This window comes from Moschus berezovskii, chromosome 11 (assembly GCF_049115385.1).
Source record: "Moschus berezovskii isolate FMDL1 chromosome 11, NW_MosBer_1.0, whole genome shotgun sequence".
Classification (NCBI taxonomy): Eukaryota; Metazoa; Chordata; class Mammalia; order Artiodactyla; family Moschidae; genus Moschus; species Moschus berezovskii.
The window spans coordinates 64,548,991-64,572,441 of NC_142470.1; the positions used below are offsets into that span (position 1 = coordinate 64,548,991).

General features: G+C 44.7%; 1 pseudogene; it reads left to right on the forward strand.

The window, feature by feature from the left end:
- Positions 1-12,461: 12,461 nt before the first annotated feature.
- LOC148776179 (bublin coiled-coil protein pseudogene) lies at positions 12,462-12,713 on the forward strand (annotated as a pseudogene).
- The last annotated feature ends 10,738 nt before the right edge of the window (positions 12,714-23,451 follow it).

Consider the following 23,451-nt stretch of genomic DNA (forward strand, 5'->3'; position numbering starts at 1 on the left):
ATATCCTTACTTCACTTACTCTTTACTTTGTGTTATGTAAGAGATGGTGGGCTTTGGATTCTGTATTAGTCAGAAGTAGATTGGTCCATGAAAGACAGGACCCCCTCCCCCCCAAGAATGGCTTAAGTAAAGTTCAGGATCTGGGGGAGGCAGTACGGGGAAAGTTGGGGGTGCTGTCCTGTCACGTCCCTTAGAGCCCAGCCTCCTTGCACATTTCTACTCTGCCAGTCCAAAGTATATGCCCCAACCCCATGGGCGAAGATGGCACTGTGGTCATCTCGCCCATGCTCCAAGCAGTAGGATTCATGGAGGTGGCGGGGTGGTGGTGAGTGAAATCCTCCTTCTCTCTTAAGGAAGTATCCTGGAAGCTGCCATTAGTAACTTCCCCTTACATTTGATTGGCCAGAACTTGCTTGTTGTTTTGTTCAGTCACTCAGTCATGTCCAACTCTTTGCCACCCCATGGACTGCAGCATGCCAGGCCTCCCCTGTCTTTCACTATCTCCCGAAGTTTGCTCAAACTCATGAACTTCGTTACATGGTCAAAATCAAGCTGCCAAGAAATCTGGGAAATGTATTCGTTACCTGGATACCTCAGTGCCCAGAAATCTTTGACTATGGGAAAGAAGGCAGTGGATACTGAGGTACAGCAAATACTCCAGCAAGAGTCAAGTTTTATAGGCCAAGCAGTGCACTAAGCCCGTGCTTCTCATATTTAATATGTGGATTTCCTGGGGAGTTTGTTAAATGCAGATGCTGACTTAGTAGGTCTCACTGAGGGCTGGGATTCTGCATTTCTGTCAGGTTCCTAGCTGACACCAGTACTGCTGGTCCAAGGACCATACGGTGTACAAAGGTCTGGACGTTGTTGAACAAGACGGACAGAGGCTCATCTTGAATCCTGCAAATGAAGTTGAATCCCAGACTTTTTACTGTAAACCTGCCTTTGGGGGATACTGTGAGATTACAAGAGCCCGGCTCCTAGGAGGCCCTGAAATGTAGCTTCCTTCCTGCTTTTGGAGTGTCTCCTCCAGGAGGGCACTGATTGGGGCAGACCGCATGAGCTGTTCAAATTGTGTATCAGCTACAGACTCCAGGAAAGTGAACAGGTTGGGGGTCACCCAGAAGCAGGCGAGATTTCAGAGGGGGTCCAGCCGGCATGGACAACTGCAGAGAGGAGGCTTCAGGCTGGGCGGGGGCAGTGCAGGAGAGCACTTCCCCCTGTGCCAGGGAAGACTAGGGCCTGCAAGAAACAAGGCCGCCACCGCAGGCCTGCCCAACTCCCCATCTGCTCGGGAGAGAAAGGACATGGAGCAGAGGCAGGAATTCAGGCAATTAATCCTTTATTTAAAGAATAATAAACAGCCAGATTTTACATACTGAAAGAGGGAACAAGGTAAAAGGGGTTAAAAACTAAAAAGCAAGGATGGCAGACACCAATTAACACAATGCTAATTGACAATTTCCCCAAGCTTCCATGAAACATGCCAGGCCGATTTCCCCAATTGCTAATTAAATCAAACCGCACACACAATACTAATTTCCCTAACTTAGGGAACTCAGTAGACAAATAAAATGAGAAACTAACTTAAACATTTTGTCAAAGTATGGGAAGACGGATGAATGAAATCTTAACATGAATAAACTTTGGCTTCGTGTAAATTTGTTAAAGTTCTGACATGTTTGATGAAGTCGTGAAATATTCAGGTATCTCTGTTCTGCTCACAATTGCATAAACGTTCTTGGCTAATCACAAAATAATACACAACAGTCCTCTTACACTGACGCTCTCTCCCTCCGGTGAAGGGTACCCAGCGCATCATGGAAGTGACATGGAAATGACACCTTTTAAAAAATTATAAAATACCTACTTAATTACAATTAAAAACAAATATAACTTTTTCTTTAAAATAGTCCCCGAGGTCTTTTGAGCTGGAGTCTGGCTTTTTGAAAAAGGGAAGCCAGTCACTTAATCACAGAGTTGAGAGTGGAGGCAGCTCACGTTGGCTGGTGTTCTGGCGACCCCCTGCCCCCCAGCCCTGCTCTGATCTATCTCAGGGGCCCTGTGGCTCCCTTTCCCACCAGCCCCTGCTTCAGCCTGCTTTGAAGTGTCCCCTTTACGCTCTTGCCTCTTGCTACACTCAGGGTCTGCTAGATGCATCCCGGCTGAATTTCGTTGTCACAGAGCAGGGACGGATCTTTGAGGTCATCTGTCTAATTCGCTCATCTTCCTGTTGAGGAAACTTAGGCCAAGAGATGCGAATGTGCCTGAGATCTGACAGTTGGCCTGAGGCCCCCAGATTTTTGTTTTTTTTTTAATTATGTGAGAATTATATGATTGTCTGAGTAACTGTGGTTTCCATACTTCCATGTTTATTGATACTGTATTCCAGTCACTGTTGTAAGAGCTCCACACAATTAAGCCAGTTGATCCTTGTAATGACCCTGAGAGGTCAATATCATTATCTCCCCATTTTATAGATAAAGAAACCGAGGCACTGCAGTGTTGAGTAGCTCACCTGAGGTCACATCCCTAAGTGGCAGAACTAGATTTAACTCCGGGAAGACTGACTCCAGGTCCACGCTCTTAACCACTCCATTAACCTGCTTTTTTGTAGACTAATTAGAAAATACAGCGAGAAATAAAGTAGAAAATGAGAATAAATGTCACATGTAATAACACTTTTCAGAAAAATATAACCATTATTAGAATTTCGGCCATGTCCTCCTCCTTCTTACATATTAAAAATAGAATTAAACATATCCACATGCTTCCCTATGATTCATTTGAATTTGCTTTTTTTTCTTAACAGTGTACTATGAACAGCTTTCCACTGCCTATAAACGCGCATGTGCAACGTGATCTTCAGTGGTTGAAATGCATCCCACTGAATGGATGTGCCACAGTTGAGTTAACCTATGCACTGTAGTTGACATTTAGGTTGTTTCTTCTGTCTCTCTCATAGCAGGCTGCAGTGGACATCTATATACCAACAGCTTTATTTTCTTGTTGCATTTTCCTTGTGGTGATCCCTTCACTGTTATATGTATATGGAAACCAGAAGATCTGAAAGGTGAGGGGGAGAGAGTGTTAAGTGGAGGTAGAGAACACCCCTAGATGTGCAGATCTAGGGAACTGGACTCCCAACCAGCGATGGAGGAAACCCCACTCCCTAAGTGAAATATTTTACCACGGGTCCATCCTTGTGCAGTTTCTTGTGGATCACTAAGGCAAGGGTCACAGTCCCCCCAAATAATATAATGGACACTCACCATCTGAGGTTCAGTAAACTATTCTTTAGGGGTGATTAGCTTCAGACATATGTGTGTGTGTAAAGAATTGTTGTTATCATTTTAAGGTATTGTCTGCTTAGTGAAGCATATGAGAACTAGGCTGTCGGTGAAGCTTGTTTCCATCGATTCACATGTTCCAGTCGCCAGAGGGGCAAGTGGGTGTCTTTGCTCAGCCTGGGATGTAGACATGGGAGATGGCCATGCGCAGCTGCGGAGCTGGGTTCTTTGGCCTCTTTGTCCTGACTGGCATCGGTAATGCATTTGTCAAGAAGGAGGATGCTTATCTGTCCTTGTCCCTTCCTGGGACAAAGGCAGACCTGTCACTGTGAGATCAAGGGAACTCTGGAACCGTGTGGAAGGACAGCTGAAAGTCTTTCTCGTTCATTGTGATTTATCATAATCACTGACCCCTCCCCCAGGATGAAATAGGAATGAAATAGTAATGTGATAGGTTAATGCTGATAATTAAAGAGAGTTTAAGACCAGTATGAGACTGAATTGTGTGTGTGGGTGGTTGAAATGGCTGTTTGATGTGAAAGTCAATGATTGAATTATTCAGAGAGAGTGATTTCCAAATGATAATTTTACACTTTACATAACTGGTTTTGATTTATTATAGTGGCACCCAGTCGAGCCGCTTTAGTTCTAAGGGGCTGTCAGCTTTTCCCTCCCCAGCCCCTGGTTTGGAGCCCACACACACAAAAACCTGCTCATGTCTGAAATTTGATGGTATTGTTGTTATCTCTCTGGCATGAATTTCCCCCCTCGTCCCTCATAAGAGTTTATGGCTTGTTTGGCTTTGCAGTTTATAATCTGGCAGAGGGTGTGTGTGAGAGTGTACACGAGCGAGTGCACACATGCCTGTGTATGTGTATAGTGAATGGCCCAGATAACCTGATCTCTCCTTCCCTTTCATTGTGGTTTTATGAAAGCTTTGATCTTTTGTCATTTAGCAAGAGGTAGGGCCAGGCTGGGAACAGGACCCCACGGGCAGCTGGAATGAAATGGTATGGCAGCGGCAAGTTGCAATGCTGCTTCAGAACTGAGAGGAGAGTGAAAAGCTTGGGAGCCCCACTTCCGGATCAACCCAAGAGAAGGAATGTGAAACTTAGGGAACGTATGAACTTATGCCAAGTAAATCCATCTGAAAAACCAGGCCTCCAGAGGCTTCTGTTTCTCATCTGAATCTTTTTTTTTTTTTTTGCTGGAAGTGATGCAAACCAACGCACAGTTCTCCTGCTGGTCTTTTCTGAAGCAGCCTAGAATGCAAGTGCCACGGGACAGGCAGGGAAGTTACTTATCCTAACAGATCTTGGTTGACACCATGCTCCAACCCTCACCTCCCAATACTGCAGCCTCCATCCCTCCTTTGGGATTGAGGGTGGCTTATTCTTATGAGTAAAAGCAGTAGCAGGAAGATCATTTGTTTAGTGACAACCCTGAACACTTACATATGCTGTAATAACGTGGATAGCAGCTAGCATTTATTGAGTGCTTGCTTTGTGACAGGTACTGTTTTAAGCACATTTACTGTATTAACCCATTTGATTTTCCATAGAGCCCTTGAAGTATTATATTTGTTTTTGCCTCATTTTATACATCAGAGGCTGAGGTTCACTAGGTTGCCCCTGAATGTAGTGTCTGCATTCAGAATTCTTTTTCAGCACTGGTCCCAGCAAAAGATGCCACACTCCATGCTTACTCCTTCAGTAAAGGAGGTCTTTATTTTCTGAAGACTTTTGGATAGCCGGTTGCATGTCTCTGATCTTTGGCTCCAAGGCTGAATAGAACAGATCCATCAGAGAATATGCTGGAAAATTGTGGGGGGAACTCAAGGAGTTTGGGGATGGTGAGGAAAGGCTGGGTGAGTGGAAGCAAGGAAAGGAGTTGGGACAGCACTGTGGGGGAAGAGCAGGAGCGGGGAGGGAAAAGGGGCATCAGTAGATTCAATAAAGAGGAAGTCTAGACCTTGCCCCTCCAGTTTGGCACTTGGGTCAGATTCCCATGATGGCCAGTCCTGAAAGTAGCTTAAAGTTCCCTAACCTGTAGAACTGGTCAACTGGACACTGTCTCTCCTCTCTGCTTTGATCTCATTTTAAAAACAGTGTTCAAAATGTCTCAAACTGGGGCTTATTTTTAAATTAAAAATTTTTTATATTTATTTACTTATTTTACTGTCTTGGGTCTTAGTTGCCACACTGAGGACCTTTCATTGCAGTGTACAGGCTTCTCTAGCTGCCCTGTGGCACGTGGCATCTTAGTTTCCTGACCAGGAATTGAACCCAAGTCCCCTGCATTGGAAGGTGGATTCTTAACCACTGGACTACCAAGGGGAGTCCTAAGAACCGGGGTTTAGATACTGCTGGAGGTACCCAGTATTGCCAAATAAATCTGGGGTATGATTTCAAGGAGGGGAAGTTAAATGATTTCATTGGCTAGTAAGCAAAATATTACTTTTATAGCAAAATACATCTCAGTAAATTATGACATAGAAAACAAAATTCTAATGAATCCTTAAAGCCTGGGATTTCTAAGAACTGATCTAGGCCCCCAGAGCCCTGGCAGGGTGGATTCACTCTTCTCTGCCCTTTGGGCCTTTTGGGGAGTGAAGTGGAGCAGTCTTCATGCACGTGTTCCCCTGGCCTTGCCAGGAATCCCGTCGGGCAGATGAGACGTGGCTCCTACCCAGCCCTGTTTCTGATTGATTCCAGGGGACTTCCATCCTCAGAACTTCTGTGGATAATATTCTGATAAATTTTTGGGTTAGGATACTTTTCAAAGGAAGATAGGAACCCCAGAGGCCTTGGAGAAAGAAGAATGGAAACATAACACTCAAAAGCACAAAGTTTGGTACTTGACAAAAGATAATATAAACCAACTCACAAGACAAATGACCAACTTTTGGGAAAAGATATTTGTATCATACATAAAGGATAATATTCTTAGTATACAAAGAGGTTTTATGAAGCAAAAAGTAAAGGACAACAGATAGAAAAAATAGGGGAAAACATACTTTGTATTTTTATAGAAAAAAATGACTGATAAACATTTGAGAAGAAAGTCTTACAAGTTATTAAAGAAATGTTAATTAATCAGTAACATATACATTTTTTAACTTGGGAGATTTGAAAAAATGGAAACAGTTCGATGCTGGCAATCATGCTGGAAGAGGGCAGACTCATACAGTGTGGGTGGAAATGGGTGTATTGGTACAGCCTCTCTGGTGATTGGTTGGACTGAATTTCTTAGAATTTAAAATGATCATGTTAAGTACTTAAAAGTATAATGTAGCAGGAGTATTGTGTCTGTATAATGATGAATGTATAGTGACATTCTTTATAGTTGGTTATGAAGTAGTTGATTGCAACTTAAATGTCCAGTGAGAGGGAAAATGGTGAGATATATAGCTTCATCCATGTGATGGGAAGTTACCTTATTGTGTTGTGTGCTGTGCTTAGTCATGTCTGACTCTTTATGACCCCATGGACTGTAGCCTGTCAGGCTCCTCTGTCCATGGGATTCTCCAGGCAAGAATACTAGAGTAGTTTGCCATTGTCTACTCCAGGAGATCTTCCCGACCGAGATGAAACCCAGGGCTCCTGTGTCTCCTGCATTAGCAGGCAGATTCTTTACCATTGTGCCACCTGGGAAACCCTCATTATCTTATGAGATAAGCCTTTATATGCAGATGTGAGAATAAGCACGGTGCAGGCTGACAGTGTCACTCACTTTTTGATTAAAAAAAATGTATATTTATTTATTTTTTCTTTTATTTTCTTATGGTGGTTACACCCATGTAGAGTGAAGCTGGAGCAACTTTATTAAAGGTGAATCACTGAGCTTCCCAGGTGGTACGGTGGTAAAGAATTCTCCTTCCAATGCAGGAGACACAGGAGACTTGGGTTTGATTCCTGGTTCAGGAAGATCCCCTGGAGTAGGAAATGGCAACCCAATCCAGTATTCTTCCCTGGGAAATTCCATGGACAGAGGAACCTGGAGGGCTACAGTCCATGGGGTTGCAAAGAGTCAGACATGACTGAACAGCTGAGCATTTGCATATGTGGGTGTATGAGAGAGAAAGGGACAAATCCTTGGAGCAGCAATGAAAAACCAGAGCTGCCAACTATACCTGGCTCTTTTAAGATTTTTTAAAGGATGTATATTTATATGTAGCTATGTTGTCTAAACATAGGTACAAATCAAGGAAGAAAAATGTGCCAAGAGGGCTATAGTCAGTGAGATTAGAGATGGTTTTTCTTTTACGTGTTTTGTAGTGTTTTTCAGAATTAAAACAAATGCCCTCCTGTCATATCACTTGCTTCCTGTGCACCCTTCACTCAATATTCAATATTCACCATTTTGTGTTTCTGGTTACCTGTCAAAATGAATATATTCCTCCTCGCCACCACCCCCCGCCCCCTACCCCACCCCCACCTCTACCTGACTATATTCAAGGAATCCAAGTTTTCAGTCCTGGAGGTTACCTTGATGTTTCATCCCACCTCCCTACTTTGCCGTGTTTTGCAAATGAGTGATGAGTGTGTGAGACTCTGAGGGAACACACGTTGCCATATGCTTAGGATAGCCCTGATGTGTCTGTGTGCCAGCATCCTGTCTAATTAGTTCTCCCTTTCAGTCTATGTGTCATGATCTGGCCTATAAATCACATGGCTACCCTGCTTGGAGCAGTCATGTGATGGTTCACGTTCATGACATTGGTGAGAAGCGGACATAGGAATGAAACCCAGAGCTCCCGATGTCACTGGATATGGTCAAAGGCAAGCCCTTCCTTCAGTGAGCTTCTAGTAACCCTGGCAGTAAAAGGCATTTTCCTGCAAAGACAGGTGGTTCTCTGGGGAGAAATATTGGGTTTGACTCTTGGTTCTGCCCCTACTGGCCGTTCTCTGAATCTCAGCTGCCTTATCTGTAAAGTGGGGTTACTATGCCTGTCTCAGAGGGTTGATGTGAGTATTAAATACAGTGCTGAGCATTACGCTTAATAAATAAACCTCATTTATGAAAAGAGCAGTCCAATATAATGCTAAATTACATAAGGCTCCAAGCATACTGTGGTTCAGTCACTTAGTCGGGTCCAACTCTTTGACCCCATGGACTGTAGCACGCCAGGCTTCTCTGTCCTTCACCATCTCCCAGAGTTTGCTCAGATTCATGTTCATAGAGTCAGTGATGCCATCCAACCATCTCATCCTCTGTTGTCTTCTTCTCCTCCTGCCTTCAATCTTGCCCAGCATCAGGGTCTTTTGCAATGAGTCAGCTCTTCATATCAGGTGGCTGAAGTATTGGTGCTTCAGCATCAGTCTTGCCAATAAATATTCAGGGTTGATTTCCTTCAAGATTGACTGGTTTGATCTCCTTGCAGTCCAAGGGACTCTCAAGAGTCTTCTCCAGAACCACAGTTCAAAAGCATCAATTCTTTGGCACTCAGCCTTCTTTACGGTCCAGCTTTCACATTCATACATGATTACTGGAAAAACCATAGCTTTGATACATGGATCTTTGTCCCTGATGTAAAAATGAAAGTTTGATTATGTACTGGAACTGAGAGACACTGGTTACCTTGGACAAGTCCAATCTTCCTTCATAGGCACACTTTCCAAATACCCTAGGGCAAATTCTTCTTTAGGGATGTCAGAAGATGGAAAAGTTTTGAGTTGCTTGTTAGAAGTTGAGCTTGATGACTGAGTAGGTTGATTCATTCGGGTGAGTGTTGTGGAGCCAGAGGCTCTTGCAGTAAGAAGGGTACTTGGAAATGACATGGTCCCTCTCTGGGCAGAAATTGCTCTGGGAGTCTTGGCAGCCAGAATCCATGTTGTCTTGTGCTAGTCCCACTGGGAGACAAGCACCAAAAGCCTGCTGGACCTCTCCCTTGTCCCTGGCTTTCCTCCTCTAGGAGCCCTGGTGGGGAAAAGACCCTGAAAGGCTCACCTGCCACATCTTGCTTGGACCCTGACCACCTCACTCGTGTCAGAGGTGGTCAGTTCTTACCCTCTTCATCCATGGAAAAAGCTGAATCTGCTACTAAATATTTCCCTTATTTTCTGGTGGGCATAGAAAAGAGCCTTGGGTTTTCACTTCTGAATTAGCAAGAAGGGACAAAGGACCTGGCTGAAAGCAGTAACAACAAAAAACGCTTCCCCCGCCCTCCCCTCCCCCTCAACTTGATCTGTTCGGAAATTTGAGCCTAAAAGCTCACTCATTCTAAGAAAGTAGATTATTCCAGGACAATGAGGGCATATTCCAAGGGGCTACGTGCTTGAACAGGAGCTAGGATCATTGGACAAAAACTTGTCTACTCCTTTGTGCACCACAGCAGTACTTTCTAATATTTTGTGAGCATTTACTATGTGCCAGCCACAGGGCTAAGTGTTCTATAAGCATAATCTCATTTAATTCTAGCAAGAACCTCTGAGCTTGGTGCTATTATTATCTCCATTATTCAAATACTGAGACTGAGGCTGAAAGAAATTAATTTGCCCAAAGTTCTCAGCTAGAAAAATCCAGAGTTTGAAGCCAGGCTCTGATGTCAACAATGATGCCTTATCTCCAAATGCTATAGTCTCCCTGTTAACATAAAATGTGCCAGGCACTGTCCTAGAGAAGAGCTCTATTATTGGCAGGTGTTGACCATGAATTTTCATGGCACATTTAAAATATTTTTTTCCTAATTCTGATTGACGCCTCCCTCTTCCTCCACCTCCTCCTTTTTTTCTAGAGGAAGAAAATCTCAAATACCTACTGGTTGCTGTCCCTCCCAGCCTATGTGGTCAACATTTAATTACATTAACATTTGTTTTCACTAAAAAAGTAATCACATTACTGCCTTTCATGTCACATTAGTGAAAATGGATACCAATATGATACATATTAATAGAATATGATGGGAAATTGCTAATACAATTAGACTTTCACATTTTATTAGTTCTGGAGTGACACCATACACAGAAGAACAGCTCACGTTAGTGGTGATGAGGAATGGCTGAGAGGTAGTAGATGCCTGTCTATCCTGCAAAGGCAGCGCAGGCTCTCAGGGAACCCTGGAGCATTCAGGGGGTCTCATGCTAGATTTTGGAGTCCTACTTCCTGTTCCCTCCTGTTACATGAGCACCTTTGGGCTGGGACCGGAGTTCTTCCTTCACAGCCAGACTATGTTGCCTGAATTGTGGTCATTAAAGCATCATGTGACATGATCCTGCCTGGGTGGCTCCAGATCAGATAGAATTAATATTTCATGATCCCTTCTGTGGCGGGTACTGGCAGGGAGGGGGACACAGGCAGGGAAATGTCCCTAGGGCCCATCCCAACACTCTTTAGCAGCTTTATGATGGTCCTCTGCCTTAGGGTCAGGGCCTCTGGAATAACATTTGGTTGCTTTTGCCTCCCAGAGGTTTCCCCACCTTCCATCCTTCTCTTCCTGCTCAGCCTCTGTTTCCCAACTCACCCGAGTGATGGTAGGAAACCCTTCTTGACTGTGTCACTGTTGGACATCTGCAGGTGCATTGTTCATCCTCAGTCCTGGTTAATTACCTCTTGGTGTGTTAGATTTTATTCCTGTGACTTTGTCTCCTTCCCCACTTGAAACACTGTCCAAATCCAATTTGTCTTTTCAGGCCCATTTCAAATCCCATTTCCTCCATGAAGATATCCCTATATACCCCAAGCTGATGTTACCCCTGAACTCAACAAACACCGTATACCTGCTTGTGCATCTCATGTGACTTTACTAATAAGTGACAGTGGCCACTTACTGGCCTTGTTTAAAAGAAAAAAAAAATTTTGATTAAAATCTCTGAGAGTGAAGCAGACAAAACCTGATAATATTAGATTTGAAAGAAAATGAGGGCTGCCGTGGCCTCTGCAGAGCTTGGGGTGTGGTACAGTGTGATATATAAGGACCAGGACTCAGACAGTGGCAGGGTTCCTGCTTCCTTCCCTCTGCAGGCTTTCTCCTGGCCTGCAATCTTATCTGTCCTTCCCTGGAACAGGATCCAGAATTTGGGACCTTGGACTGAAAGCCTGTGGTGTGATAATTGTGAAGAAAAACTGTCACAATTAAGGAAGATGTCTATTACCTTGACAAAGGATTCAGTTTAAAGAGCGGGGAAACAGAGGAAGAGAAAAATGTGAGACGAGGATCACCTGGCCTTTAAATAATAGGTAATTTACTTTGGAGACAGTTATACACTGTGGAAATACTAAAAAGAGAACGTGTAGCCTCAGAATAGTCAGCGAACGTAAATCAGTATGGCAGCAGGAATTTCATTCACCAACTCTCTCATGCTCCTTTTTGGGGAGGGCCACCATGGAGGCTCTCGAGAGAATGGGGAGAAGCTGCAGACTGGGAGCTTGCACTCTAGAAGCTTATGAGGCCACATGGCCTGGAGGCAGGCTCTCTGATCTGAGGACGGTGAATCCTCAGTCTGCACTCAGATTCCTCACCTGAAGAACTGGGGGTGCTGCCACTAAGATGCTGAGTCAGGCTGCATTCTCCTCTAAAATTCTGTAACTCTGCTGAAGGATGCGTATTGCTGTTGTTCAGTCACTAAGTCATGTCCGACTCTTTGTGACCTCATGGACTGCGGCACGCCAGCTTTCCCTGATCTTCACTATCTCCTGGGGTTTGCTCAGACTCATGTCCACTGAGTCGGTGATGCCATCCAACCATCTCATCCTCTGTGTCCCCTTTCTCTTTTTGCCTAATCTTTCCCAGCCTTAGGGTCTTTTCCAATGAATTCACTCTTTAAATCAGGTGGCCAAAGTATTGGAGCTTCAGCTTCAGCACCAGTCCTTCCAATGAATATTCAGGGTTGATTTCCTTTAGAATCGACTGATTTGATCTCCTTGCTGTCCAGTTCAGTTCAGTTCAGTCGCTCAGTCGTGTCCGACTCTTTGCGACCCCATGAATCACAGCACGCCAGGCCTCCCTGTCTATCACCAACTCCTGCAGTTCACTCAAACTCATGTCCATCGAGTTGGTGATGCCATCCAGCCATCTCATTCTCTGTCATCCCCAAGGGACTCTCAAGAGTCTTCTCCTCCTTCTGGCCCGGAGTTCCATTCACTTCCTCCACCTTCTGACCTGCGCCAGCTGTAGGCAAGACCGTCGCCACGTTCCATCCTCTTGTGGCCCTTGCGGCGCCTGAGCCTGCAATGTTGGGTCCCAATGGGGACCTGGGCATGCTGGTGTAGGTGGGCACTAGAGGTGAGGAAGACGGCTTTGGGGAAGCAGAATATGCTGCCATCAACTCCATGTTGAACCAGATCAACTCCTGTCTGGACCACCTGGAGGAAAAGAATGACCACCTCCATGTCTGCCTCCAGGAACTGCTTGAATCCAACTGGCAGACATGCCTTGAGTTCCAGCAGCAGCTTGGAGAGACCCCCAGCGATGCCAGCCCCTAGGCTCTGGGAGCCGCCAGCCAGGCCCCAACCCTGCCTTGCTGGGCCAGGCTCTGGTCTGAACACTCACCACCTGGCTTAGATACCTCCTCAAGGGCTGGCTGACAGATCTCATGGGGGGGTCTAACTGCCTAGGCCACCTTTCTGGTACTTCCTTTGGTGTGCCTGTGCCAGCCCCCACCTCCCAGCATCCCCTCCTAGAGCCAGGTGTGGGCCAGCGGCTCACCCACCATGCCTGCCTGCCCAACTCCTGGACACTCACCACTCTGCCCAGGCCTAGAGTGTCCACATTAAATGGGTCTCCAACACCAAAAAAAAAAAAAAAGAGTCTTCTCCAGCACCATAGTTCTAAAGCCTCAATTCTCAAACCCTCCCCTTTCTTTATGGTCCAACTCTCCCATCCATACATGACTACTGGCAAAACCCATAGCTTTGACCAAACAGACCTTTGTTGGCAAAGTGATGTCTCTGCTTTTTACACTGTCTAGGTTTGTCATAACTTTTCTTCCAAGGAGCAAGTGTCTTCTAATTTCATGGCTGGAGTCATCGTCCGCAGTGATTTTTGAAGGATGCATATACCAGGTGTCAAAGGAGAGACCCTGAGAGCCCGATCTGGTGTTGTTGCACAGGGAGGTGGGTGGATATGGGGCAGACCTGGTAGGATCAGGATGCGTGCAACAGGAAGGCTGGAAAAGGGGCACTGGCAAAGGTGGGTGCCGAAGTTCTGGTCAGGAGTACTCAGAGTGGTGTCTCCACACCATGTGGCTAAGAGGATTTCTGTAGGGAGGTCCAGGTGGTGGGCAGCATGGGATAGCAGCCTAAAAAGTATGCACTTTGACACTGTAGGTGTAAGGAAGTCAGTGAAAGCAAACCCTTTCTATTGCCTGGAGCTCGCCTCTCTGTGATGGCTCGTGAGGGCCTCCCAGAAAGGTCACAAGTTTTGTCCAGTCCATTCTCTAGGCCCTGGAGTGCTGGCAGACCACCTGCTGTCAAAGCAGAGGGTCCTGTGGGTGGTGGGTGAGAAGGAAGCCCGCCTGGAGTGGAGAGATGTTGGATGGATAGTTTTATTAATCAGTTTTCAAAGTGAAGGAAAGGCTGAGAGTGTATTAGAGGCCTCTTTTAAAATTCATATTTACTTTGCCTGTTAGTAGGTGCAAGGCTTTAAAAGTTAAGCAGATGAAGTCAGTTCTACCTCTCCCATCCAGATGTCTCTGTAGGCTTTCTGGCTCTTGCCTTTTAAGAAAACAGACACATACACACACAGAGCTTGCAGGTGACTGTGAGGGTGTGCCTGGCTCAGGCTGAGTCCTGCAACATCCCACCCAAGGTAGAAGTAAAATTGAGGCAGTAGTTAATCATTTAATGAACCCAGAGTCCTGACCCCGGTGTTCTGTGCCAGAGGGTTCAGGCCACCAAATGTCCCCCAAAGTGGGATGTTTCATTAATGTCAGCATTACTGTTGCTGTCACAGGAAGGATAGCCCAGCATCAAAACGTGCTATTGACCAATGCAGTACCCTTTTATTTGTTCTCTTCTTTCTAGTGTATTTCCTAAATGCACAAGTAAAATGGGTATTTGTAAGTTCTGCGGATTGCATATTGAAACCGTTATCACCATGCAGGCCACTATAACAAACAATACTGATTATAGAGCAGGGATATATTTTGTAATAATAATGCTCTTCAAACTTCTCTGATTGACACACAGTGTATTTAAACAGGATGATCAAAAATTACGTTCACAGCGCAGGCCTTGTCTTCCTCTCGGAAGCACAAAAGCTCTCTTTAGTAGGTAACAGCTACCCGGCTGCCTTTGAGCAGCTGTGTCGAGATGGGATTCAGTTTCTTTGGAGGTGGGGTGGGGTGGGGGAGACACCCCGGCTTTTAAATCAAAGACAATTCAGTTTAGAGAAAGATGTACCTTGTAGAAATAAATAGGAGGAGGCACGGTGTACTGTCAGCTGGCCGTTTTAAATCAATAACGCAGGCAGTCCATCTTGCATGCCCGTTCAGCTCCCTGCTCATCCTGAGTGAGGGGGGAGGGGCATCTGCCTTCCAGTGGGGTCCTGGAATAGAAGCCCTTGTGGGGAGAAGGCCAGGAGTGCAAGTGGATCCTGCTCTGCCCTTCAAGGTCTCTCTAGAGCTGGCCTGGCAGTGTGCCTGGCAGAGGTCTGAGGATGTTGATATCTGGTACCTCCAGATCACATCAATCTGCATCCATTATTTTGCCAAGCAGGGACACCTGGATGGGAGGCTCTCTTTTCTTTCAGTGGCCCCTGGCTTATAAAACAAAACCAGCAAAGAGCACACAATTCCTTTGAATCTTCTTCTGGTGTGCCTAATAGGGGTTTCTCAGAGTGCCAGGTACTGTGGGAAGACTCTGGGATTTAAAAATAAAAATAAAAAAGCAAGCAAGCAAGGCAGCATTTTTTAATCATCTTCTTTGTTTACAAAGTGATGACATTCAGTCTTGAATCAAAGGGAACAGTTTCCAGATAGAAAAATCTCGTGTTTGTTTTTTGTCAGCTACCAGCTACCAGCATATCTCTCCTCCAAACTTTGCACAAAATCAGCTTACCTTGATTTAAGCAACAAAGGAAGGGTTGGGGGTTGGAAGGGTGGGAAGGGGGGAAGCTTTTAAAAGATTATCCTTTTGGAGTTTTGATAGATTAAGAGAGTGATCAAACTAGGCAGCATCTTAATAATAGGGCCATGTGAAGTTTGGCTAGATAATGGAAGCTCTTTTGTCAATTTCCTGTAACCTGTACTTGACAGGACTCAGGAAATGGCACGACTGGCCCACCTTTGATACCTAGAAGGGGCTTAATGAGATTTAAAGTTGCAGTACCATGACTGGAGTTTCCCACATTAGGTATAAGTTACACACAAAGTCCTTCTATGCACCAGTTCTTAGCTGGCTTTGTCGCCTGTCTGCAGAATTCAGAGTGTGTTTTCTCTATAGAAGTAACAGCTGAAAGTGGGCAGCTGAATTTCCGAACAGAAATTGTTTTTCTAAGAAGATTTTTTTTTTTTTGGTTCCATTCAGGACTGTGTCTCTGAAGTATTATCTATCATAAAAAAACATGACATGAATTTACTATGGCAGTCAGCTGCAATTTTTAAATACACTCGTTAGGTTAGTGCGTAACGTCTTCCCTTCCCAAAGAGACAGGGAAGAAGAGAGGGAACATCAGACTGCTATTTCTTGGGGGTGGATAGGGAGGGGCGTGGGCAAGGCCATGCCAGAATGTGTGAGCTCAGATGGGGCCCAAACGTTTCTGATGGAATATTTGAGCTGGAAATATTCAATGTGAAAGATCCCGCCTCAAGGAGTTCTCCGTGAGCCAGAAAGGGTCTGGGAGTCATGAGTAGTCGGTGTGTGCCTGTAATGTGGGTTTGAGGATGGAGCTGTTTGGGCAGCGTGTGAGGGTTACAGAGTCAGTCTTGTTAACCTTTTATGACCTTAAGGGGACTCTTCAGGGGACTCTCACAGAAGCAGAAAGTTCTGTCTGGCATAGTGGTGATTCTGGTGAGTCTCTGATGGAATAGAAGAGACCTCAGTTAGAATGGGTGAGAAGTGCTCTTAGAATCCTGTTCATTTTGGTGCCTGTCTCCCGTTTGCATTCAGCCTGGTTGCCTGGAGGCAGGAAGTTCCTCTACTCGCCAGGAGATCCTACATCATACCACCTGCTGAGCACACACCTCCCTTCCTGGGGCTTGGCTATCCTGTGCTCTCTGTCACTTCCAAGTAAAAGCTGATGGTGCTGGTCTTCTTTAGCACTTTGGTTATCTGCACACTTGTAGCAGTGGCCCCTGCTCTTCCCCAGTGGGGTGATGGTACTATACCTGTATGTTGTCTAAAAACAGAATCAGACCATGACTGCTGCTTCCAGCTTTTGGATTGAATGGCAAAATGTTCATGTTCTCCAAAGAATCAAGGCCTAATAAGCATCTTAGGATCCAAATTCATAACCATGTTGATTGGTATTTGAGGGGGTAAAGCTCCCAGGAATATTTAAAACTGATCTTCATGATACACAGTATCTTGGTTTTGAATTGTCTTATTAGAGTTCAGATTTTTCTGTTTTACCTCATCCAGCCTTATAAGAGTGGATTCTGTTTCTTCTTTATTTTCTATCTGATGCTCATGATTTATAAATATCAGGTCTCCCTTTGCCACCACTGACCTGGCATCAGACAGCCTTTCTTTCTGGGTTTTTCTTCTGTGGTTTTCAATACCACTTGGGAGAAATCAAATACAAACTGACCTGTTTTAAGATAGGCTGAAAAATTTGTATTTGTGTGTTTGTGGACATCTGTTTAAAATATATGCAAATAGAAGCCACTGAAACTTTCACACATAACTCCTAAAAATGTGTGAAGGGCCAGGTAAGGGTGGAGGTTCCATGCCCAGGCACCCTGGGTGGAGCTAGCCAATGTGGCCGTGGGCCAGTGGCTGCTGGCTATACCAGCTGCAATGAAGACCAGCATATACACGAGCTTGGTGGCAACCAGACCTCTGCCCAAACACCAGTGCCACCACTTAGTATCTTTGTGACTTTGAAAAATCACTTAGCCCTCTGAATGATGCTTTTAGCTGTGAAGTCGAGATAAGACCTACCTCATGAAGTTGCTCTAAGCTTTCCATTTTTTTGGACTACAAACCACATTAAGAAATGCAATTTACACCATAACCTGGCAGACATAAATACATACATGCATGTAAGTTGCAACCAAAGAGAAAAAGAGAGATGGAGAATCTCATGGATCCTTCAATGACTGGATATGAAAGTTAGTGTCACCAACTACAGCCACTCAGCTCAGGCTGCAAAGAAGTCTGGGGCATGCAGTCTTCTGTGTGTGCAGAAGAAGGAAACTGAGGAGACCAAGTGAATGATACAAGCCACATAAGGCAGTAGTTAGGCAGGACAGGTCTTTGATACACTGAGGCTTAGCAAGCATGTAATTAAGATGTAGGACTGGTCTGATTTGGGGATAATGCTGCCCCTCCTCAAAGGAACTGCCTGAATTAATGATTTCAGGGGGCTCTTTGTGCTCTTCTTTATGCCATCCTGATGATTCTAAAGTTTCACAGACTCACCTGTGGCTATAGATACAGTTTTCTGCAGCTGGTGTGAATTTACCTGTTGCTTGATCTTAGCGCTCAAAGATGGTATTCTAACAAGACAATGGAATAGGACTGAAAATTCTGTTTCAAGTTGGTGAGCCCAGGCTGTGCATATCACAACTGATAATTATAGCGAACATTTATATTGAGTGCTTACTGTATGCCAGGCATTGAGCTAAGCAGTTCACAAGGTTTATCTCAATTCATCCTCATCATAGCCTTATTAGGCAGAATCATACACATCCTGGGCCCTTTTGAGATCTTCTATTCTGCTTCCTAGAGGAAGCAGATGGAAAAACGGCTTAAGTTCAGAGAGGTTAAGTGGTTTTCCCAGGGTTGCCAGCAAATTAGTGCTTATGCTAGGATCAGAAACCTGGATTTTTCACTCTACAACATGGACATGAGACCAGTGGGGGCATCTGAATATTTCTGTGGCCTTAGCAATATGTTAACTGAACCTTTAATTTTAGAATCTTCAGTTTTATTTCAGGTATACACCAGAAACACTAAATCGTGCTGGAATCAAATGCCCAAAACTCTATTGCCCAGCCACTCTAATGCCCAACCACTATTAAACTTGTAGTTTTAATTTGAACTGGTCATTTTTAGGTAGAAATAACCAGCCTGTAATTTAAACTGTTGTTATCAACTTCAGGTAAAACTGCAAGTCTAGATTGTAGTAAAAGATCCTTATCTGTGATTTGTTTTCATGTAAATCAGTATGTTGGCCTCTTATTACTTAGTGGTTCTTGGTTGCTACTAGTACTGAAGGGAAATATTAGAATTTGCCAAAAGAAAGTAAATGTGCTTTTGGAAATCATAGGACAGAGGTAGCTGGATTAGGCCACAGCTTAGAGGGTGTAAATTCTTCTTAAGAAAGAAGCTAATGGTGATGAAATGGTTGGACTCTCCTAAGGAAGGACTGATGCTAAAGCTGAAACTCCAATACTTTGGCCACTTCATGTGAAGAGTTGACTCACTGGAAAAGACTCTGATGCTGGGAGGGATTGGGGGCAGGAGGAGAAGGAGACGACAGAGAATGAGATGGCTGGATAGCATCACCAACTCAATGGACATGAGTTTGGGTGAACTCCAGGAGTTGGTGATGGACAGGGAGGCCTGGCGTGCTGTGATTCATGGGGCTGCAAAGATTCAGACACGACTGAGCGACTGAAATGAACTGAACTGAACTGAAAGGTGACTGAGGAGGTTTTAATATATGTCTTTCTGGAGTTCTTTAAAGGTGCTTTTCCAGGTTGGTTCAAACCAGAGGTGGTGACCCATGACCTGATTTCTTCTCCCTGGGCAGAGGGATTCTATGGTTCCATGAAATTATCTTTTTCTAGCTCAGTGTTGCAGATGTCTCCTTACACAGTTACAGAAAATAGTAATGAGTGTACACAATTTGCACATGAGTGACCCACATCCCAGGGCCCTATAGAATGCCTTCCTCCAGAGGACCAAAGGGCCTGGATGTTCGTAAAGAGGTGTTCCCAACCTGGCCTGGTTGGAATTTTCAGTCTTACTGTCTGTGGATGGATTTGCAGCTATACAATTTGACATTCTTTTTCCTATTCACCCCTCCCTTCACCCATTTATATCTTCGGGATCAAGAAAAGGACAAAAGTAACACTAGTCAAGGCAGGTGCTTCCAGAGTCAGTGCCCGCTCTTCCTCCACCCCGCTGTAGGCCTCTGCAGATATGGAGGTTCCTTTAAGCCTCAGTTAATCAAGTACCCTGAAAAGGGTGGGGTGATTGGAGAAGCATTTCACAGTTTCAACGCTAACCAGTGTTCAAAGGACTGTGTCACTTGGTGGCACGTGGGCCTCCAGGCCTACCTACTCTGAAGTGTGCACTCAGCTGGGGAGAGCATTTTTGTGCTGTGCATGTAATGATAATTTTATTAACTGGAAACCAAGTCTTCTCTGCCTCAACACAGACTCCTGATATTCTTGCATAATGTGTTTGACATTTCTGAGACGTGCAGCCTGAGGAGAGCAAACACTGAATAAGGAATCGGGAGTGCTAGTTTTTGTCCTGACTTGGTTGCTGACCTGCTCCTTCTCCCTGGGCAGCTCACCTGACCTCTCTGTACCTCATTACTTTCCTTTCCCCACCTGAAAAATAAGGACCATTTCTTCTACCTCCTCTGACTCGGAGATCTCAGGCACATTCAGGAAATTTGCTTGGTGGGTAAAGTAGGCTGTACACTCATGATAGTGTTTTTTGTCTTTATTGTGATTATAGTTACTTTACTTTTTATTGGCTCAGTAAGAACTGCTGTGAACCCTGTATTGGAGGAAAAACTCTATCATATAATGATCTGCTGTTGAGATGCGATGTGATCTTTCAGAGCTATGATATAATTTCCAAATGATATAATTTCTGAATGCAAACCAGCATTTTATCCTAACTCTGAAGATCCAGCTCTGTGCGTCCCCATTCTGAGAGATGTGGCCATTTTTCTTGTACTTTTCTGTTGGACAAGGTAGGCTCTCTCTCTATCTCTCTCTCTATATATATAATGTATATATATATATATATAATTATGTTATATATATATATATAATACTCTAAAGATTTGGATGCTCCCCTCCCCACCCCTGACCTACTCATTTCAATTTTTTTCATATGTCCTGGGCGGAGGAAAGTCTCCTCAGGCTTATCACCTGCAGATGGTGCTTCTGAAAAGGAGACTGTTTCAAAAAGTTCCAAGCACTTAAAATGGGTGTGTAATGAGCCCTGTTTTGCATCTTTAATTATAGCATTTGCCACCACACATGCTGTAATCATATGCTTTCTCTAGAGCCAAAGCAGTGTGCAGTTCCAGGTCCATTCATTAATGAACCGGCAAATCAATCACAGATCTTGTCAAAAACATCACTGCAGCGTGGGCCCTTTACACAGACCACAGGATCAGATATACAATGGATCCCTTCTGTCCGAGTGGTGCAAAGGCCTTCTTAACAAATGCCTTACTTGGTTTGCAGGTTCTCTGATGTCTGTCTGTCTGTTTCTTGTTGTCTTTGCTTCTCCTCCCCACTTCTGTTTTAAATGGTGTCTGTTGGTTCCTTAAGAACATGCTTCTGAAATTTGGCAAGTGGAGGTTGCAAGGGGCAGATGTGAGGGCAGAGATGGAGGTTTATATGATTCCAGGAGAGTCTCTAGAAGTCCTCATGGCCTAAAAATATCTTGCTGATTCAGGTTTCACAAAATATAAAATTCCTCCACTGGAGCAGGCTTTTGCGGGAAGATCGCTCTTGCAAGAGAGGGAGCCTTGTATTTAGAAAGCTAATTTTTTAGGGAGGCAAACCAGAGCCCATTCACTTGTAAACACGTTTGCATCAAACTACTTTCTCCTTGACCTGAGGGGTCCTAGAGCAAAAGAGTGAGGGTCAGCTGGGTATCAGTGTGGAGGTGGCAGCTCGGTTGTGGGGGAAAGGTGAGAAGGGGTTGGAGGCCATTGACTGGTTGGAGGCCTCCTGCCAGTCATGCTGGAGCCCTGCCTTGGTGAGTAGAGATTTGGGCTGAGTTGATGAGGAGGACTGAGAAGGTGATAAAAGTTGAGCAACAGTGTTCATAGTTCAGATGCTGCAACTTCTAAATGATTGACCAATATCACAATAGGGCCTGGGCGTCTCTTTAGGAAAGTCTTGAGTTTCTGTGTGACACACCTGATATCTCTCCAGTGTATTTATTTTTATTATTATTGTTGCTGTTGTTTAATTGCTAAGTCCTGTCTGACTCTTTGTGACCCTCGTGGAGTGTAGCCCGCCAGGCTCCTCTGTCCATGGGATCTTCCTAAGCAAGAATACTGGAGTGGGTTGCCATGCCCTCCTCCAAGGGATCTTCCCAACCCAGGGATCGAACCCACATCGTTTGCACTGCAGGCAGATTCTTTACTGCTGAGCCACCCGGGAAGCCTAGAGAAGAAGGTACTGAAAAACAAATATCAGGGCACTTAAAGGACAACCTCTGCAGGTTTGAGTGATCAGAGAAGGTGTCTCAGGCATGATGATGCATAGACATAATCACCACTATTACTGTTAACTTATTATACTTGGAATAATAGCAATAACATGTTATCAGTTATTGATTATTGTCAGCTTCCTCTCACTAGAATGTATATTCCCAGAGGGCAACTTCTTTGTTTTGTTCATTGTTGTATTCAAGTACTTAGACCAGTGCCTGGCACTTAGTTGGTGCTCAGTATTTGTTGGATAAATGAACACATTTATTCTTTTCCTTGGCGTCAGCGTGTTTCTCTCTTCCATTTCAGCACCTATCTAGTACTCACTGCTGCCCCAGGAATTCTTAGACTAGCTGGCTTGGCACCATCTGTCTTCTCTAGGGCCCTCTCAGAATTGGGACAATTGCAAATATTCGATTTCCACCCCTTTTCTTTAAGTGAGAAAGCTGTAAACAGTGATATGGCAGTCTCCACTGGCTTTCTGCACGATGCCAGTGACGGTTTCTTGCAAAGGGCAAGGCCTGGAATTGAATGTAAACAAACACAGCCCACAAGTTTAAAATAGACCATTGAGCGGCTCACAGAATAGGCCCCTTGTTTTTAAAAGAGCAGTGGACGCTCTCAAGAAATAATAAGAAATAATAAGTCTGGAAGCTGGATAGAAACCTCTGATGCTTTCTGGCTGCATTTGTCCTTCGAACTTTATTTGTGTTTGGCACGCCTGTGATGGAGCTGCTGCCAGCCTCGGCCAGGGTCTGCAGGCAACGGAAAGTTTATCTGGGCTGCTGGAGGGAAGTGGAAATCTCTTTGAAAAAAGGGCATCCTGGTGGTTGTGCTCATTTCTAAGACACAGACTCCCTTTGCAGAGGCAGTTTGGTGTTCATCCAAAGAGGAGCATGAGATTTGAGGATGGACGTACGTGTGACCTAGGGACGTTTTCTTAACATCACGTAGCCCAGGTTTTCTCATCTGTAATAATAGGGCATTAATACCTACCTCACAGCGTTGACTTGGAATTAAATGACATGATTGTAGATTCTGTGAGTGGACAGCTTGCTCTGATGTGTTCACGTCTCTCCACCCAGTGCCTCACGCTGGGTCTGAGGGGTGGTGGCAGTGCTAACCCTCTACTAGAGAAGCAGCCAAGGATAGCTGGGTTCCTTTGTCAGCAATCAGAAGACATAAATAGTGTTCTATTCCCTTTCTTCCCTCCAGAATCTTTATTCTTTCTTGAAAAAAAAGTAAACACACACCCACAAATAATATATTAGTACATTTTAATTGTAAAAATTTAAAAAGTTAAGAAATATATTCCCAGTTCTCCCTTGAGTAACCACTGTAGGAGTGTATCCTTCCAGAGACCACATGTCTCTGTCATTCGGGTCTCTGTCTGTATAGTTCAGTTGCTGTCATGTCTGACTCTTTGCCACCCCATGGATGGCAGCATGCCAGACTTCCCTGTCCATCACCAACTCCTGGAGCTTGCTCGAACTCACATCCCTTGAGTCAGTGATGCCATCCAACCATCTCATCCTCTGTCATCCCCTTTTCCTCCTGCCTTCAATCTTTCCCAGCATCTGGGTCTTTTCTAAGGAGTCAGTTCTTCTCATCAGGTAACCAAAATATTAGAGCTTCAGCTTCATC